Source organism: Lolium perenne, chromosome 2 (genome assembly GCF_019359855.2).
Source record: "Lolium perenne isolate Kyuss_39 chromosome 2, Kyuss_2.0, whole genome shotgun sequence".
Classification (NCBI taxonomy): domain Eukaryota; kingdom Viridiplantae; phylum Streptophyta; class Magnoliopsida; order Poales; family Poaceae; genus Lolium; species Lolium perenne.
The window spans coordinates 11,978,047-11,988,632 of NC_067245.2; the positions used below are offsets into that span (position 1 = coordinate 11,978,047).

The 10,586-nt window shown below is 42.0% G+C and overlaps 1 long non-coding RNA gene across 1 annotated transcript; it reads left to right on the forward strand.

Moving 5' to 3' along the window:
- Window positions 1-6,254: 6,254 nt before the first annotated feature.
- On the forward strand, window positions 6,255-7,547 carry LOC139835957 (uncharacterized). Its single transcript, XR_011751365.1, has 2 exons — window positions 6,255-6,582; window positions 7,344-7,547. It is a non-coding gene; the product is annotated as an uncharacterized lncRNA (long non-coding RNA).
- Window positions 7,548-10,586: the final 3,039 nt, after the last annotated feature.

Here is a 10,586-nt window from a genome sequence, read left to right on the forward strand (position 1 = left end):
ACCATAAGACATTTCACCTTGCCCCCAACCAACGACTGGTTTCTTTTGCCGGCGTCTCAAGCCCATATCTCTGTGGTTCTCTCGAGAGTGAAAGGCTCCTGCTGCCAGGCATTAAGCTGGAACAGCCGCGATGCAATGTTCGTAGTACGCCCGCTGCGTGTTTATGAGTCTATGCGTGTTTATGAGTCATGTTTTTTTTCTTAGAATCATGTGTGGTGTTGCGCGACACAGTGTTATGATAATTCATGGAAAGAGCATGCACTTTTAACTAACTATTACGTTCCTCTTGTGCGCTGATTTTTTTCCTCTTCAAAAAATCTACAAGAGTTGATTGACATTCTTGTGAAGTGCTAATTTTATCTTTGATATTAAGTGAAATCGGCAGTTCATGCACTTCTGTCTTGTTTTATTTCTTGAAGGAGGGTTGTCTTGTTGTATCTTTATATTTGTACAAATACTAGTGAGTTTAGTCATGATTCTTGCACCTTCCATCTTGGTATCAGAATCTGCTGTGGGTTTTTGCATAATTGAGCTATAAATTTTCTATCACTGACATTTGTTTATGGCCGTTTGACCTTGGACTTGCGGACACCATGCATTCTGATTTATACATGCATTATTTTTCATGAGTCTAACTTTGGGTTCATCATTGTCTACTTGGTTTCGGATGCATTTTTACAAGGGTTCTTGGCAGGTTAAGACATGGTGCCAAACAATTTGAGGAGAGCAGATTTTGTTGTCTTCTCTTTGTTTGCCTTTTTTCATGAGTATCTTTTAGGTAGTTAACAGATTGGGTGCTAGATGTGTTACATAACGCTGGGGTGTCAGACATATATGTTCAGTCTTTTAGTCACCAATTTGCTTTAAGATTCAATGCTTAATTAATCTTATTTATATACTCAATTGTTTTGCTTAACAGTGGTGGATCGTGGTGTTGAATCCTGATGGGGCGTAGTGCCATTTGAATTTGGGTAGTGCCTACCGAGCTCGTTTTTTTGAAGACCAAACAAGGTGAGACTTGCAAACTGTCCATCTTCTTCTTAATGTCAATCAAGGTGAGTGCAATGGAATCAAGGTCCTGGACGAACAATGGAATCAAGCCTGTGGATATGAGTAGCTTCTCCCAAGTAATGTGGCAGATCACAAGTTTCAAAGTAACCAAAGCTTAATTATGATAGACATTTACTGTCTTGCCTGAACATCCTCCCAATTTCTCAGATTGAAGGTGTGATTGATGAGGATGGAAGGAATAGATTTTTCTCCAACCAGCCAGACTGGATTTATCATGCATTTTTGCTTTCCTGATCATGACATGGAGTTCTTTGAGTTTCCACAGGCTAATCTAGAGGCGGAGCGAACACTGATATCACTATAGATCAGTATCACAAATACAAGGTTAATTTAGAGTAAATGGCATACTGTTCTGATCAAGAACTTGATGACTAGTTTACAGTCATAAACTCTTCTCTTGTTCAGAAACAAGAAGATTGTGCTGACATGGGTGTTGATGCATACATATTTTCCATTGCATGGCCTCAGCTTATCCCGGTAAGGCCATGCATCATATGTTGAAGTATGTGTCTTGCAAATACTAGCTGGCACTTCAGCAATTTGCTGATTTGTGATACATGAAGATGGGTAAGGAGCTATCAATCTCAAGGGGCTAGAGTAGTACAACAATCTTGGAATTCCATCAATATTGTTGCCATTGTCTGCACTATAGCATGCAAGAGGGCAGGAGACACAACTATGACAAGCCCGAACATGATTCATGGTGAGTTAAACTTTTTCTTATGAAGCTTTCTAAAATGTAGAGACGAAGAGTTGCAAATATGTTATGTATAGGGTGTAATACACAGTAGTGATACATCTAAAGTGGAGAAGCACTGTCTCTTTAATAAGTTCTGACATACATTTTTCCATGTGAAGTCCCAGGTCTTGTAATGATCCGTTGAGTATTTCTACATTGAGATTGGTTTACATCACCATCACCTTCGTTCGAGTGTGGCATGCTCACGACTTCCTGTGCGACGGAGCGTTGCCCACCGTTGAAGACGACCAAACCTGGACAGGTGTCCGTCACTTATAAAGTTTCCACGGAGTATCTTTTCCTCAATACAATAAAAGTAGGCTACTTATAGTGCTAGAAGGTAAGTAAGAGTAGTCTATTTATGTTTTGTTCTTAGGTTGATGCTGCTACATGCTGTAGCTATTGGGTGTTTTATTTCCTGTAGCGATCTGGAAGGTGCATGCTGTTGTCATGCAGCAAGTGAACATAGTAGCTTAATGTGTGTGGAGTTTTGTTGTTTAGGGATATGGTCTGGCTGGGGATCTGGTCTGGCTGGTGTTACAAGATACTGACTAAATTTTTCCTGAACACTATATTTAGGTGTTGGGGTATTTAGGTAGCTAGCTGTGTACCTGTGTTGTGGTTCAAGATTCAGGTATGTCTGTGTTGTTAATTTTTGTTTATGGAATATTTCTATCCAGTCTGCCAACCATCTCAGTTAGCCTACCTTTTATAGTTTAGCCTCTTGAATATGGATGATTTATCGCCCAACACCGGTAGAGCTATTGTTTTTTGTATTTAGTGTAGTTGTGCAGCAGCCTTACTAGATATGCTAGGTGGTAATAATATCTTAAAAAATTATGTAGTTTGGCGGTTAGCATACTAGATGAGCTTGACAAACATCTACCTTTTTCTGTATATTTGTAGTACTTGTGTTAACTTTGAAGGAACATGCATGAAAGTTGGCGGTCTTCAGCTTCCTTGTTGTAGCAGTTTCAATACAGGAATCCGCCTCGCAAGATGTCTATAAGGTGGTAATTAAGCTTTGTTTCTCTATAGCATGAGAATAAATCTACACCTCATGCTTGTGCAATATTCGATGATTCATTTTTTGACTAATATTTATGTCATAATATGTGGGAGATAGATGTGAGGCCCCAAGAGGGGCACCGTGAGATTCGTCGGCAGAGTGGAATCCCCCGGAGAGAGCTGTTTGAAGACGATGGGATGTAGGTGTGCATTGTTTCGGCCTCCCTCTGCGCTCTAGGCCAGGAGTTGTAATGGTGGCCCACAGTTTCCTTTGGCATGTTTGTTACTTGACAATGTTTTCTCTGTTTGGTTAAAGTTGCGAGCCAAGCTGGAATGTTTATATACTCCCTCCGTCCCGGTTCACAGGGCCTAATCTGAAAAAACATTTGTTCCATAATAACTTCCTACTAAGGCTTGCATGCATTTAATTACAAGTAGTAACCTCCTCTAATTATTCTTCACCCTTCTATTTCTCCTTTCTTTTACCTCGCTGAAGCAACCTACTGCATGCAAGTGGGGTGGAAATCCAAAGCGAGAAATAAAACTGACCTATGCATGCCCATCTAGCTCGTGGGAGAATGCGTTAGGATGAGTCTGTTAGCATTCCTATATTAAATAGGGAGTACATCTGGCTGAAGAGGCAAGCGATGGGGAGAGTTTTAGTATCCAATCAAATACAACCTTGGTCGCGATGCAAAACTAAGTGAGCCCAATGAACCGGGACGGAGGGAGTATATGAATGACATATGAGCTGTGTTATGTAAACATCACTGTACATTGTTTGTTGTTGTGTTTTGAATTAATGTCCAAAAAAGAGGAGAGATGATGTCGAAATTCAAGCACTTTCGCAAGTTTTTGTTAATTGTTTCTGATTCATATTCAAAGGTAAGCCCAGTCGATCACAACGCAGTTATCTGATGACTGGAAATCCTTTTGTAAAAATACTCCAGGTTCATCCTCTATCTATGATAGATCTACTAGTTGTATCCCTAGCCGCACTCTCCTGATCAAGTAGATCGATGTACCATGTCAAAAAAAAAGATCAATCTATTACTAGTGCATATGCACACACGTGACGTGGATTGCTTTACTTGTTATTTCAGCTCACAATGCTCGTAGTATTTAGTGTGTTACTCTCAATGACTAGACGAATGTAGTATACGGTGTGGTGCTGATATGTAAGTAATATTAATGGGTGGAAAAAATCGAGGAGGCTCATTAGTACCTTTCGAGAATTTAGGGGATTAAATATCCTAAAAATCGGGTATATGAACCGGTTGTTTCCTTGTTCTGATTTGGTAATTAATTTGAGGCGCCAGGAATAAAATATACTACCCATCTTTAAAACTAATCTAGCCAGGAAAAGTGCCAGGAACGTTTCTCCCGCTCAGTTTGGTGGACTCGCTAATTTATCCTTCCCACTAACAACCTCCAATCAGAACGAAGATAATTTTTTTTTGATGGGAGACCGAAGATAATTAGCACGCTTTTAAACCGTTTCCACTTCTGTATTTTTTGTGTTCCCTATTTTGAAGGGGTATAGGCTTCAAAGTTTCGGTAATCCTGCATGTCCCCACCTTGACCAATCAAATGAACCATATATGCATTGGCTGGAGATGACAAGCACGGATCGGTGATGGAAAAAACTGCTTAAATTACGGGACGCCATTAATGACCGCTTTAGTAACCCGTTCTTGGCCTGCCTATCTTAGCTTCGGAGCGATGGAATCAGAAAGAGCGGCAACTTGAAAATGGAGATGAAATTGTGTTGGGTGGCGCCAGGAATCAAAATTTGAACGAAAAACTCAACCTCTGAACGAGTCTATAAATAATATGAGGAGGGGTTGAGCCAACGCGTGCGTCGTGTGTGACGACTTAGACTTTGACTCTTGCGATGAGAGGAGAGGAGAGGAGAGGAGAGGAGAGGAGAAGCACTCTACTCTATTTGGAAGATAGATCGATAGGTATATGGTCTCGATACTCTTGTGTTTCCTCCTCTTTGCATATCGGCCGGCCGACTGATTGGATCTCAGCTGCTGGGTTGATATGTTCACTAGGTGACTTGACGACGCAGGGATGAGACATGGTGGGTGCGGTAACTGGACAGCCAGCCCGCAGACGGCAGCGGCGAGCTCATCATGCTGATTGATCTAGCACCATGGAGGAGAGGAGCACTCTGCTACGAGCTAGATCTGGGCCTAGGATCTGGCGGCGACACCAATCCAACAGGTAATTAACGATCCATGTTTCTTTTATTCTCTGTTTGGTTAGAGTTGCAACCCAAGCTGGAATGCGTATATGAATGCCATATGAGCTGTGTTGTGTGAACATCACTGTACAATGTTTGTTGTTGTGTTTTGAATGAATGTCCAAAAAAAAGAGGAGAGATGATGCCGAAATTCGAGCACTTTCGCAAGTTTTTATTAATTGTTTCTGATTCACATTCAAATTTAAGCCCAGTTGATCACAACTCAGTTATCTGATAACTGGAAACCCTTTTGTAAGAATACTCCAGGGGTTCATCCTCTATCTATGATAGGTCTACTAGTTGTATCCCTAGCCGCACTATCCTGATCAAGTAGATCGATGTACCATGTCAAAAAAAAAGTAGATCAATCTATTACTAGTGCACATGCACACACGTGACGTGGATTGCTTTACTTGTTATTCCAGCTTACAGTGCTCGTAGTATTTGGTGTATTACTCTCAAGTCTCAACTACAAAACGAGGAGACTCATTAGTACCTTTCGAGAATTTAGGGGCTTAAATATCCTAAAAATCCGGTATATGAACCGGTTGTTTCCTTGTTCTGATTTGGTAATTAATTTGAGTACTTGTCATGGCAGCCAGGGCATTTTCTATGAACTAGTGGCCAACCAGGGCATCAAATTTGCTATGAACCAGAGCATCAAATTCAATTTGCTATGAGTAATACAAGAATCGGCGCAAGAATTCAACTACTGCAAGAACAAAAATATTTCAGTCCTGACAAGCATTACCAGCAATGAAAAGAACACATGTACAAGTGATACTTTTGACGCCAAACATATTTTTGAAACAAGGTTTTGTGCCTGACATGTCAACGTTTCAGTTCTCTAACAGCAACCTAATGGGCGAACTAGGGGAATAAACTGAACGACCTATTCCAGATTAACAAAGTTCTGGAACCTAGTCAAACAAAGCTTAAATACATGTGGTATTTACTCTCATGCGCAGACTTCCTCCAACTACGATCGAGTTACTCACTCGAGAGCCCTCTTGATAGTACGGCAACTAAACTATAAACCGGTCTCCAACTACACCATGAGACCGGTGAGAAAGAAACCCTATCAAGAGCAAACCTTATACTTGCGCATTCCACTTGAGCTCGATGACGATGATCTTGACCTCAACAAGATGGAACGCCTTTCTTGCTTGTGCTTGCTTGACTGTATGCATATAGCTTCAAGGCCTCTAGATAATAAGATATTGTTATATTGAGGATTTATGCTCGTCTTTTACTTCCAGTGGAACAAGAAATACATTTTCTTGTGCATCTTGCTCATATCATGTCACGCTATATTCTGCCATAACACTGTATTTTTGGAAAAAAATGGAAAGAGAAAAGTAGACTTCATTGTTGCATTCTTTGCATTACCTATTCTTCCTAAGTTGATAAATATATATCGTACATCAGCCTGACTGTTTGATCACTTGTAATCAGGTCAAATACATGGGTGACTACTCACACTTCAGTGGAACCTGATGAAGTTAAGTCCTTTCAGGTTTAATCTTATGTTCGCAGAATATTATTTCTTTCATGTTTTTTTTGGTCTATAGAAAATTGGGAATGTATTAGTCCTGCTATTTTAACGCATGCTTATAAATATTTGTAGGCTATTGTTTATGTTTCCCTTCGCATTCTTTTGTTATATTAGTGTTGTTCCTCTACTAGATGTGTGTAGCAGGGAAATTTCAATAATTATGCTGCTTGGGTGGTCCAATTTTAATAATTGTGCATTTGTGTTTTTCTTTTGAAATGCATGTGCTGCTGCCTATAAGGAGAGGAATCGAAATTCATGTACTGCCCTTGCTTTTTTTGAAAGATGGATTTAAACTGTTGCCTATTACTTGTTGTCTGTCTTGCAAGTTTGAGGTACTTGTGTTGCTGTCATCTTACTTTTACTTGTGCTACTTCTGTACAAACCTGGTTTCTTACACTAAGAATGAAAACATGTAACTGTTGCTACTTTAAATTGTGGTTACTCTTAATGCTTTGTCTTCTCTGATCTGGTACTTGCCTTGTTGATAAAATGCCATTTTGATTGCGTTTTGGCCTGTAGAGGTATAGGTTGTTGCCACATCGTGTTGATCTAAAGTTGAAACACACCCCTTACAATATATGGGTATATATATAGGAAAATGAGCTGATACCCCTAGGAGTACGTACCCTGATTAGGATTCATGTTTTATAAAACATGAGTACTATATATACTCTGCTAAATCTGCTTTGGAGCTGACAATTCTTGTTTTGTTCTTGTTGGAGAATATTGAGGAGGACTAGGTGTCCAACAGGCTAGCTGGGAGCTTCAGCCAGATGGGGGGAAGCTCGAAGACATCAAGCCTGGAAGTTGGAAGATCTGCCATATATTGTTGTAATAATTAGCTGTCCAGCCGTCCCAGGATTAATCCTTGAAACTTTGATGTTGTGGCTAATCGATGGCCACTTTGGCTTGATGTTTGTGCTTCAGTTTCTCTTTTTTGTTGTGTTGTGCTCGGTTTGCATGGTTAGATATTAGTTGTGCAGATAAGTTATTTGCTTTGTTTTGTGGATGTCTAAAAACCAGTGGAGGCATTGCCAAAATTTTCCAGACTGTTGCTAATAATTAAGCCCTGGTTGGTAAATTAATTTAACCATGTAGTAGACTGGAGTACTTTTTTTCAACTGGAAACAATAAAGCAAAGAGAAATCCTCTTGAGGTATGGGCGTGAGGTAGCTAGCTGGTAGGAGGCATGCACATATATCTGTATCTGTTCGTGTATAGCTTGTGTAAGCTCTGTAACTAATACGAATGGATACAAGTGGTTGCAATGTACTCATTCCGGTCTCTTTTAATTGACTCAAATTTAATATAAAGTTGTACTAAATCTAAATCAATTACAAGAGACTGAAGGGAGTACATGGCATCGCTGAAGCATCCATTCCAACACTATTTTCCCCCATAAGGCCTTGTTTGGTACTAGAGTTTTAGCGGGTATTAGTGGGGATAATCTGCTCCAAACTTTAAATTTCCACTTATCCCCAATGCATGTTTGGTGCTAGAGTATGAGAGAGTTTAATCCCCACTTATCCCCACTTTTCTCCCAAATTTTAGTGTAATTTTTTCAATCCCCAATACTCTACCCCTACCTAGTGGATTGGGGATGGGGTTTTGTGGGGATTGGGTGACAGCAGTGATTCACCCAATACTCTAGAGTATTATCTCCACTAATCCCCACTGAAACACTAGTATCAAACAAGGCCTAACGAGTGCTGTTCGGGGACATGGTTTAGAGTAGACATTCGGTGAGACTGCATGTCCGAGTGAGTTCATGGCGGAGGAAGCGTGGCGGCGCCATCAATGGCGCGACACCACGAGCAGCACCGTCTCCTGATTGCCATGATGTATGCATTGTAGCTGTGAAGTAGACTAATGTATGAAGAGGAGGTGAAGAAATTGAAGAGACGCATGTGTATGTATGTCTGCCTCATGCCTAGTGAGAAGCAAAATCGAAGGACCTTAGGCTAGTCATAGTGGTGGCTAGCCTTATTAACAGGATATTTTGCATCGAAATTAACGGAGTGCATGGCTTAATTAACGGGAGGAACCGAGGAAGTTGAGGAGGGCGTGCTGAGATTTTATTTGTCTTCTTAATTAACAATCCATCAATCGGCGTTCCAGCCAATAACGTCGCAACATTTTTTTATTTGGCGATAACCTAGCAACAATTTGCCTCCGGCGGATTGCCTTAGAGAAACCAACAGCCCGAAGCACAGAAACCTTGGCCACGCACGCGCAAAACCAACCCTAGCTCATGTCTCTCTCTCTCTCTCTCTCGATCCACCGTTTGTCCTCCAGCCCCGGCCGCCGCAGCCTCTCCGCTCGACGGACAGTGCACCTGCTGCGACCGTCTTCTCCACCTCCGCGGCATCAAGCGCCGCCGCTCCTCGCCGTTCCCGGGAACCGGCCGTCTCCAATCGGAGGGCTTCACATTTGACGGACACCTTGAGTTCTCCTAGGTTAGCACCTTTCCTCTGCTTACTCCTATGCGTCATCGTTTCCCTTTTTCTGATCTGGTCACGTCTGGATAACCCCATTGTTCATTGATTCATATCAGGTTCAGGAGGACAACCACGGGGAGGAATGGGGAAAATGTCCTTCTCATGAGGATCCAGCCATGGACATCGCCGTCCGAAGCGCGGAGCTAGGGGTGGACGACGTTCTAGGGGATGGAGGAGGGTAACGGCCTGGCCACGATGAGAGAGGTGGCACCGGTGGGTGCGTGCAATGATACCTCCGGTGAATTAGCGTGCATGGCCAATGGAGCTTGGTTGATGCTGCACGGCGAAAGGGGGCGCCAGCCATCAGGACGTGACGTCCGCGACACGAGTGACGGAGGGGAGACTATGGGCACTGGCCGGTCGCGTCCATTGAACTAGCAAGTTCCTGTAGCCGGTGCTCGCGAGATCTGACCGCGGGCTGTGATTCTGCATTCTGCTCTCCAACTGACCCTTCTTAGACTCGCATCCACTCCATTGTGCACCTCCAATCCAGGTACATACACATGTCCTCCAACCCTCCTCCGGCTGTTTTTTTTTTCTGCTAAAAACATATCTTGGTCTGAACTTGAGTAATCCAATGGAGTAGCAGTAATCCAATTCAAGCCAGCTTGGCTTGTATTGATTTTTTTTTTCCTTCTCTACATAGTACATACCATATAGCTAATTTTGATAGATGAATTGGGGCAGCATCAATTGGAATAACATACGATCCGAGCTAATTTGGATAGGTGTACTGTCCTTGAACTAGTAGAATTCGGTAGCTAACTTGTTGGGACAATAGTTTTGTTAGAGTGTTAATCACTCAATTTCAGATTCAATTGGTTTGTACTGTTGGGACAACGGTTCTGTTTAGGCCTTCAACTAGTAGAACACGTGCAACTTTTTGTAGCCAATAGCCCGCCTGCTGCACTATTACACTTCTGCGGATTGTAAAATAGTCTGATTTCTTATTTCATGGTGCTTTGACATGCTGCTTGTTTTGTGAGTATACCCTAATCTAGTGAAATGCACTTCACTTTTCATGTTTTAACAAGTACCAGTCCTTAGAAAGCTCCAGGCTAGCTCCTAGTATCTGAAAATAACTTTTCCTAGAACTAATTTTGTTGTTGAGAATTTTATCTGCCCATTGCATCACGTTTTTATGCTCCATTAAAAAAAGTTTTGTAATCTTGTAATTGCAGTCAGGAGGAGTTGGTGCTGATGACGACCGCATCCTTCCTTGGGTCCTCCTCTGCGGCGTGGCACAAACCCTAGGCTCCCTGCTCACGAATCCTCCGATGTCCTCGTCGGTAAGGCCACGCTCGCCGCTGGAACGCTTCTGGTGAGACACATCAGTCCTTGTTTTCAGACTGTTGTTGGATGTTGTTCCAGGTGCAAAAAAAGTACCTTCTTGGCGCTGCTTTTACTGCTCCATGATTTGGATTCTGCTCCATGATGTCATCCGTAGATTCAAGACTACATGACTTG